Source organism: Lissotriton vulgaris, chromosome 8 (assembly GCF_964263255.1).
Source record: "Lissotriton vulgaris chromosome 8, aLisVul1.2, whole genome shotgun sequence".
Lineage (NCBI taxonomy): Eukaryota > Metazoa > Chordata > Amphibia > Caudata > Salamandridae > Lissotriton > Lissotriton vulgaris.
In genome coordinates, this window is record NC_141696.1 from 216,097,473 (window position 1) to 216,107,370 (window position 9,898).

Consider the following 9,898-nt stretch of genomic DNA (forward strand, 5'->3'; position numbering starts at 1 on the left):
CTCTGCTCCTGCTTCTGCAGATCCCAAAGCTCTAGAAGGAAAACCCACATTACGGGCATAGCCCCTATCCCATTTTCTCCGATCCCCACTCCGCTCTGTCAGCCTACCATCCAATCTCAATACCAGGTTCACCATATCTATACAGGTAGTAGGTTGAGGATCTATATGTGCTACAGCGTCCTTCAATTCATCCCTCAGACCTTGATAAAACAAAGACATTCTCTTGCCTTCTGGCCAATCTGTTTCAGCTATTAACCGATTGAACGTGGTTAGATAAGTAATCAAGTCACTCCTACCCTGACGCAGGGACAATAACTCCTTATCTGCGCTGAAATTAGTGGCCCTCCTGTCAAAGACTTTCTCAAATTCGTCCCTGAACGCGGTCCAGTTGGACAACATGGCATCATCTCTTTTTACCAGAGGGACTGCCCAATTGGCTGCGTCCCCCACCAGATAAGAGATAGCAAACGCCACCCTGGAATGATTCGTAGGGAAAGAGGCTGGTTTACAGGAAAAATGGAGCATGATTTGAGTCATGAAAGCTTGTGTTTTACGAGGGTCCCCCCCATATCGTTCTGGGGTAGCTAAAGGAATAGGGGGAGGAACAGTAACCTGAATCTGAGACAGGCCTGAAGAAAAAGGATTCTTTGATAACTGTTCAACCCTATCCTTAAGAAGCACAGCCTCCGCCTTGGACGCTGCCAGTTCTTGGTGAACCAATACCAGAGCCCTCAACACATCATCCAAGGTGGCCATATGTACCCCAAACCGACTTGGCAGAATGTAATTTGTGGGTTCGTGATTCTGTCAAACTCCACGCTGCCGGATCCGATTGATGCACATATAACTCCACCTCCCGATCTCACCAACACGCTCGTACTAACAACACAGCGTGTTCGAGTGATAGGGCGAGGGAAAACAGGAAACAAAACAAGGAGGGGACGGAAGGGGACTGCAGGGAAGGGATAGCTGAAAGACAGGAGAACAAGCATACAGGTTATAATTGTTCACCAGGAAATCCTACTCTCATTTCATTCTCACTAAGTATACATAGAGATTCACCTTTACAAAAGAAGAGCGCTCCACATCCTCCCTGTTTCTCGAATAGTGATAACTGCCACACATGTCCCTAAGGAACACAAACACCGGTTACTGTCAAATATCTCACAGAACCTTAATTTAATACTCTCTAGTGGTGTTGTACCTACCCTGCCTTGTGTTGTATTGTGCTCAAATAATAAACGTGTGCATATCCCATAACCTTTGTGAATTCCAAAACGATCTTCTTCTCCTGAGAAGCTAGTTCACCTATGTACGAATGTACCAATTCAATCCTTTAAGGACACGGTAAGACGTAGCATCCTACTACCGTCTTCCGCTCTCAAATCCACAATACAGTGTTCTTTAATTGATCCACTCCAAATACGGAAAGGTGTAGGTTCCCCCCCCACTACCTTCCGCTTTGGCACTTACTTTGGTAGACACTAGTGACTCGCTTCGTAACGGTAGTACGCAGTAGGGTTAACCCCGCTGTACTCCGTTCTCACTGTAGTCCATAAACAAAACAATCAATCCGAATGCGAAACTCTTTTGCGCTTTCAATTCCCTTTGCCGGTTACTAGACTGCCGCCTATGAAGAACGCTTCCGCACTGGCAAAACAACGCGTTGAAAGTCACGCGCTGCTCAAAAACTCACTGTACTGGAACAGCGTAGTCCCGGTCCTTCTTTCTCCGCTCAAATCTTCCTCCAGCCGCCTACACGTTGCCGGTAACAGGAACTCCAAGAATAATACAAACAGACAGCAAGCGCCTTCCACGCGCTACTGGAGAAATCACAAACGCTGAAATCCAAAGCGCGTTTCCTGATCCCTTCGCACTTGATAACAAACTCGGAAACAGGAACCAAACCCTCTCTGAAACTTCCAGAGAGGATCCCTACACAGCACAACTCTCAAGTCACTAACAAACACTGTGGTTGCACAAAATCACGAACAAAGTGTAGAGGGTCCGCCCTGCCTATATAGTGCCACGCCCCCTCACTGGAATTCTGGGAGATGTAGTGCAATGGTTAGGTAGGCGCATTTGGTAGAACCTGACAGTGGTGGTCTCTGACTGACTGTGGCGTGAGCCCTGGCCAGCCAGGGATCCCGTTTCTAACATTGGTGGCAGCGGTGGGATGAAGATTTGTGTTTGCGCTGTACCACAGTGGCGACAGGCTGCACTTCAAAACTCTGCATTTTTAGATAACCACATTTTGGGGATTATTGTTTTTTAGGTGAAGATCAGTATTGCTTCTCCTGAAAGGTGTCATTTTGTATTTTGTCCAGTACCTTGTTCCCCGCCCTGCTCCCAGAGTTTGGTACCTGTGTCGCTTGTGGTCAGGTTGAGAAAATCAGGGGTGGTAGAAACTGCCTTACCAGTCCGAGGGGAGGGTGTGTGTGAATGAGTGTGTGTTACACTGGACAGAGGAGTGCAAGTTCTCTGAGATAGGAATCTTGCTAAATTGTGTTAATTGTATTGTACTGTTTAGCTCAGACCCCCAGGCACTCTGTGTCAAACTTTTCTTGAGAACGTCCGCCAAAATGGAGCCAGTTTTTGATCTCTGTGGTCTTTTTAGATTCAGTAGGTTAGAGCTGGTCAGATTCTGTGAAAAGGGAGGCATAGAGGTGAGTGAGTTGGTTACTCAGTCCCAGCTTAGGGACAGCCTGATCCTGTGGCAAAAGGATCAGTGGGATCGTGAGCACAGTGAGAGAGATAGGGCCCGGGCCGCACGCCATGAGGGTGGTGAGTCTGTAGGGAGCCCTGAAGATTCTGATGAAGAATGTGAGTTGTATGAGGATGACAGTGGATGGATGTCAGCAGATAGTGAGGACCCCATAGATAGGGAGTCCCCTGCTGGGTCCAGTGTCAGTACCAGCGCCCCATCCCTTACACTGTCCCCAGAAGAGTGGTTGGATAGGAAGGAAGAGAGGGAGCATCAGCTAGCGATGGAACAGCTCAGGTTGGAGCATGCCAAGCTAGAGGCTAAAAGGGCCTGGTTCAGGGAGAAGGTTGCCCTAGAAAATAGGTTACCCCCTGAGTGCAGTTGTAATTGTCTGGATTCCCCAGGGAGGGTGGAGTCCAGTGGTGGCAGCTTTTTAAGTGTCAGTGTAGACAGTCCCACTCCCAGTTCCCCGAGTATAGTTCCTGTTTCCCTAGAGGAGAAGTATCGGGTGACATTCAGGAACCTTAGGAAACTGTCTCACCAGTCTTGGGAAGAGTTTGTGGAGGATTGTCAGTGTGCACTGATTGAGTGGTTAGAGGTTCCCACAGGACCCTATTTTGACAAACTGTTTGATTTTATTCTCAAGGAACAGTTGCTCAGTGTTGTGTGTCCAGAGTTGCGCCAGCACCTGTTGAGGTTAGAAGGTTTTAGTCCTTGGGACTTTTCAGAGGAAGCAGAGCGCTGGGAAAGTGCAAGGGGTTCCTTAGCGTCACTAGTGAGTGATTCCAACAATAGTGGGTCAGGTTTTCTCCAACCCAGCGTGGTGGAGGAGGGTGAGAGTAGCCCAGCTAGGTCCCAGTATAGTGAGGAGGGTGTAGGGGCTTGCTGTCTGTCTCAGTGGAGCGGAAGTGAGTGTGAGACCGAGAGTCCCCAGACGCCCGAAGCCCTGCCTCAGAGCCTGGATGGTTTCTTTAGGGAACACCAGGGTGGGGACCTAAGCTTACCTGTTAGTTCACTTGAAGGAGATCTCCTAGTGTGTGGAGGACCTGGAGCATCTGTAAGCGGAGCTTCTATGGTTGTAGAGTCTGGCAGTACTGCTCCAGTAGGGAGAGTACAGAAGTCCAGTGAAAAGAGTGATGAGGGGATAGGATGTGAGTCCCCAGAAGTCCTGGAGTGCCAGGCAGTGGTTCCACCAAAGGTTCTAGACCGGAGGTTGGAGGTCCAGGTTCAGGGTTTGCCTGACCTGAAGGGTGGGAATACTGTAATCAGTGTCCTAACCAGTTCCTTCTCCAGAGGTACTGCCCCAGTTGGGAGGGAGCAGGACTCTGGAAGGGGGTGCAGAGGGTGGGAGAGCCCACCTCTGACCCCGGTACCACCTGAGGGGTTAAACCCTAGGTTGGAAGAATGGTGTTTAGAGGGTACCCCTCGCCGGAGGAGGAGGAACCCTAGGAGAAGAGGTAAGGGGAGGAGAGCCTTCCCTGAGACTCCTGGTCCCCCTAAGGTTCTAGACCCTAGGCTGGAGAACCAGTGGCAGTCTAGCCCTGTCTTGCAGACAGGAAGAGTGGAAAATGGCTATTATGTGCCAGGGGTTACTACCCCCCACTTTGTGAGTAGGCAGGAACCAGTGGCACCTGGGTGGCCTAGGGCCTGGTCCTGGCAGAGGGCAGCTGGAGAGTACCAGTGGGGTAGCCCAGTTAGTCCCTACCATAGTTCTAGATAGAACCCCAGGGGTTCACCGTGGCGTAAAACAGGAGGGTGTCCCTGCAGTTGCGGGCCCGCGTCCGTGTTTTATCGCCCCAAGCAGGGAAGTCCATCACGGTGGTGATTGGTCTGCCCTGCAATTTGGCTGGAAGGGGGTTGTGTTGGACTTGGCCCTTAAGGCAGGTTCACCCTTAATCTTTTTGCTTTAGATCTGTGATCTGTGCGGATGATTTTCTGGTCTGTGCGCACTGTTTCCCTGTGTCCCAGAGTAAAGTGCGTGCATGTAGTTAGGCTGGCCTGCTCTCCCATAGGGATGCATGGGGAATGTCTGTGTCCCTAGTAGTTCCTAATGCGTGGGGAGTGCATGCTCGAATTTGGTGTGTGCGAGCTTGTGAGAATGAATGCTTCACAATGGTGTATGTGGCATGTGTGTGTCATGTGTAGAAATGCCACTTCTAGGACTTGGCATATTAATGTAAAATATGCCTGCCGTGTGATTGGCTGGAGCTGGCTGGTGAGCCTGGCTCTAGGAAGGCTGGATGGGTCTGCCCGGTCGTGAGTGTGAGATTAGCATGTTGATGGCTTGGGAGGAGTGCACCTGGTCCCTGATGGGCCTGGACTTTCCCCACACAATGCTGGCTCCACCTCCTGTAGTGCGACTGATGTCCCTAGCCCTGCCAGTGAATGAAATGGGTGGTTGAGCTATCAAGGGTACTTCAAAACCAGCTGCAACTGGTTTTGCCCCACCCTGCACCTACAGACAAAGGGATTTTACAGTATAAGAAGGGGCTGTGTCCCCATACAATTTGGTTCTGCTTGTGGATCCTTGCCAGAGGGGGCTGCTGCTGTTGCTGGGGCCAGGAGGACCGCCACTTGGATTGTCTCCCTGCCTGGAGACCCAGTGAGCTGGCTCTGGCCCTGCCTTGCCCCCCTGCCTGCCTCCAGACCCTGCTGGAGCTTTGCTTTGGACCCCTAGCGCTGTGGGAGCTGGATTCTGTCCTCTAGCGCTGGGGAGCGCTTTTTATTTCATGCCCCTAGCGCTTGCGAGCGCTTAATTGCCTGCTAGTGCTGTGGAGTGCTTTATTTGACTTTCACGGCTGCCCACGCCGCATTTTTGCTGTGTGCTTTGTCCCTAAGCGCTTGGGAGCGCTTTGTGGGCAGCCGGTGCCCACCCGGCATCTGCCCGTTTTGTTTGGCCGATTTTCGGCAGAGCGAGTGCCCACCTCGCTTCATATTTTACTTCAAGGCCGGTGCCTACCCGGCATTGCCCCGTAGTGTTTTTGTTATTTACGAGCCGGTGCCCACCCGGCGTTGCCCCGTAATCACCGCCGCAGCCCAGGAGCCTTGAAAACTGTTGCCGGGCCGCTGCCTAGTGCGACCCGGAAGTCCCGCCTCCTGACCCCCAGGGCCGCGCTGCCATTGGCGGCCCCAGTGGAAGTCAGGTGGAGTGCAGCGAGACAAGGCCAGGCGGGAGACGAAGGAAGCAGCCGGCCGTGTCCAAAGCTCCCAAGTGAAGAGGAGCCCCGCCCGCGGCCCCCGGAGAGCCGTCCCGCCAACAGGACAGCCGGTGAGTGCAGAGTGGGGCCCGGTGTGGAGAATAGGGGAGGAGGGCATCGGGGCACATTGCCGGTGCCCGCCCCTCCCCTCTAGTGTGTAGAGCCGACCAAGGCTCTTGCGGGCATTTCTGATCCTGAATCCCCCGTGAGGGACTCCAACAACCCCGCATTTTAGATTAGGAGCCCCGAGGCTCCTGGGGGCAAGTTGTGTTTTGAGCCCAGCGAGGCTCCAACGATGGCCATATTTGTTGGCGAGCCCCAAGGCTCGAGGGGGCATTTGTTGAGAAGAGCCCAGAGAGGCTCCAGAGCCCCGCATTTGATCTTTGAGCCCGAGAGGCTCAGGGCATTCCCGTTTTCGAGCCCCTGCGAGGCTCACAGCCCAGATTCGTTCTGAGAGCCCAGAGAGGCTCTGGGGGCATTTCATTTGTTTAGAGCGCTGACGCTCTTAGGTGCCAGTCACCTGTGTTCTTGAGCCCACGAGGCTCCAACGTTGCCCTAACTTTTCCTGCACCAGTTGCCCAGCACTTTGTGGGCAACTGCTACATTTAGGCTTTTGTGTTCTTGGCTGCCTGCGCAGCCTGCCTGACATTGAGACTCAGGGCATTTCAGCCCCTTGCGAGGCCAGTTGGCCTGAGGGACAGTTCTAGTGTTGTGCTATATGCACCCTGCGCATTGTAAGTTACTGATGTATGTTATTCCTGCGCAAATGTTCTACCTGCCCCTCTGAATGTGTTTTACCGCCTCATGTGCAATGTGTTTATGTTTTATCCCCTTTGCTAAAAGTGACCTGCTTAGAGGATTGTTTATGTCCCATTACCTTTGCTAAAAGTGACCTGCTTAGGTATTTTATGTTTTATCCCCTTTGCTAAGAGTGACCTGCTTAGAGGATTGTTTATGTTATTACCTGCTTAGGTGATTGTTTATGTTCCTATAGGTCCTGATGATAAGGTCCTAGTTCCCTGCGTGATTTTCCTACAGTGTTTTAGGGTTGCATAGGAGGTATTTTCTCTTTACCAGTGATTACTGGTTGTGTGCTACATGTACTATTTTGGTGACAATCATTATATGTTTATGTGCTAAGTGTATATCTACAAGTATTATTTCTAACAAGTGCCTACCCCTGACAGTGGTCCATGTGGCCCTGTCCTGTACATAATCCCTTGTAAATTCTGCCCATGCCTGTTGGCACATTGTAAAGTTTGTGTGTTATCTAATGTGTTTTACTATAATACAAAGGCTATTTTTTATATAACCTTGTGTGGAGTTTCCTTTGTGGTGGGCCTTGGGTGTTGTTGCTGGGGTGCGTGCGCAAATACTTAACTCATACCGCCTCAAAGTTTAGCCTTGCTGCTCGCGCCACGTTACCTAGAGGGTGAGCAGGGGTTATCTTGACGTGTAACTCCCTTGCCCTGACTTAGGCGTGGTGGTCTCTGACTGACTTTGGCGTGAGCCCTGGCCAGCCAGGGATCCCGTTTCTAACATGGAGGCTATTAAAAACGTGTCTGGGTCTGTGGTGCTGAGGGGGCCCATTCAGACTGTTCTTAAGATCTTGTGACTCAGCTTCTCAAATGTTGTAATATTTCTGTCTAGGAAATGTTTCATGTTTGCCCTATAATGAGGGATTGGTTGACCCAGCATGTCGAAAAGAAGGAGTGTTTGAGTCTTCAATATTGTAGATCATGTAGACTAAAGTATGAGTTAGAATGCTGACTATAAGGATGATGCCCAAAACATTCATGATTATGGTGAATACCATAGCTGCCTTTTCTATGAGTCTTGCTTCAATACAGAATATGAAATCCCCTTTATGAGACTCTGTGTTCTGAAATTGTGCAAATGCACTGATTGTGCTTTTTTCAGATGCATCGGGGGGTCACATGTTTTTATTAAAAGGCTCAAATGACTAAGATATTTCTCATTAAGGGAATCTAACTTGGTGTGTAATGCTACATCATGCTAGGGTGGCTGGACCTATAGCTTAGTAAACACTCATTGCTAAAGTTGGTGTATGCCCTTGATATCGAACCCAGAATATCAATGGAACGCAATATTGAGGACACATTATTTAAAAAAAAAATATAGCCATGAGTGAGTTTACATTTTCTATACTTTTTTTAGGGCTCGGGCCTACGTCACACTGCGTAGCAGTGTAGGCGGAGCCCAAGAGTCCTTGTGTGAGGGTCTCCGAAAAGCTACCTAACAAATTCCTGGCTGCTCTTGATTTTTCGTCCTTTTTTTTGCAACCTGCATGGCAATTGGGCTTCGCATGCGTGTGTTTTTACAAGAGAGCACGCAATAGGCCACAGGCGTTAGAGTTGCTCTGCCTAGTGCATATTCCGTGCGGACACGCGCAGCAGAAGGGCATATTTCTTCAATTACCAGCTGTCAGGGCCCGTGGTAATTGAAGACAGATGCTGGGCGCGCATGCACCATTCTTTGCTGTCTGCTCTACGAAGCTTCTGAACTCTATTTTGGCTTCCTGGAGCGTGTGCATTTAGTGTCTGGACTGGATGTTGCTGGGCGTGCGTGCTTATGACAAAAAACAACCTAGGCAACTCATATTGCACAATGTAATATACTTAAGGACAAATGGCTACAATTAATTAGGAAAATATATGTTTTTTATTTTAGATCTTATAAAAACACGACATATGACATAAATAAAAGAAGGACAATAAACACAAGTAAAATCGTATATCATATAGTGGAATAAGGAAATTCATACATTTGTAACATTTAATATCAACATATATTAGATAAGTTAAAAAACTGAAAGTGGCAAATAGGGTCTCTACGCGCGTTTCGGCGAACCAGCGCCTTCTTCTGGAGTAGCCACACAAGCTCTAAAAAAGATACATGTAAAAAGGTGCATTAGTTATACAGCCTTTAAAGTATAAACAAAACATATAACATCCTGTGTCCTAACATTGTAGCCAGTATGCCCTATCTCTAATTCATGAGTATGTATATATCTTTTCATTTCCTTGTATTAACCAAAGAATCATTCTGACAATCAGGTATTTGGAGAGAATAGTGCTTTTCCAATTCATCTGTTATTCAATTTCGAATTATCTGAATAGACAGCACAGTAATTATCATGAATGTTTTAAACATAAATTCATTTCTTCGCATAGATCCTTATTCTTATATTAAAGGACACGTGTTTAATCCTAATTATCTATATTTTTTTCTCGCTCATTGTTCAGAGCTTGCAATAGATATTCTGTAAATAGGTAGTACTTACAAGTAGTATTCAAGGTTTACATCACAAGTCGATAGGAAACTTGGTTGAGGTCCAGATATGTTCTGGTAAACTGATGTATTTTAGATGCTTTTTTTAAAAAAAAGAGAGAAATGGAAAAAACATTCCTTTCAATTACTTTAACCAGTATTAGCAGCCTAAATCAAATGGATATAGTTAGATAACTTTTTCTTGAATTACCTTATATAATGTGACCTGACTTGGTATATCCCGCCTGCCGGATAGCTCTCATGGATGAGTCTAGTTTGATTTTATTTAATTTTGTTGATCTGAGATTTCTATTTTGAGAATGGGAAGAGAAGATAATTTTTGTTTGTATCTCTTTATTTTATTCAGATTGGGTTATTTATATCTGATTTATTCATTATGAAGTCGATAGCTATTATAGGTAATGAGCTTACCTCAGATGTTTCAAATTTCGTAGATATGTGATGATTAATTTAAAAGATCTCCCTGCCTGTTTGATATAGCGGGAAAAAATTAAAGATAGTATCAGGATCACATGGTTGGTTTCAGTTCTCTATTATTAATATTACTAAAACTTTAATAAAGGTGAGACATCTTACCCGAAATATTCGGCAGGGCTCTTAAAGTTGAAGGGTTAAAAAGATCTCCCTGTCAAAACATAACAATAGCTAATATAAACAATTTTATTGTGTTAGTAAAGTAATGCAG

General features: G+C 47.7%; 1 pseudogene; it reads left to right on the plus strand.

Annotated features, from left to right (window-relative positions):
- The first annotated feature begins 535 nt into the window (after nt 1-535).
- LOC147696888 (uncharacterized) lies at nt 536-4,529 on the plus strand (annotated as a pseudogene).
- Nucleotides 4,530-9,898: the final 5,369 nt, after the last annotated feature.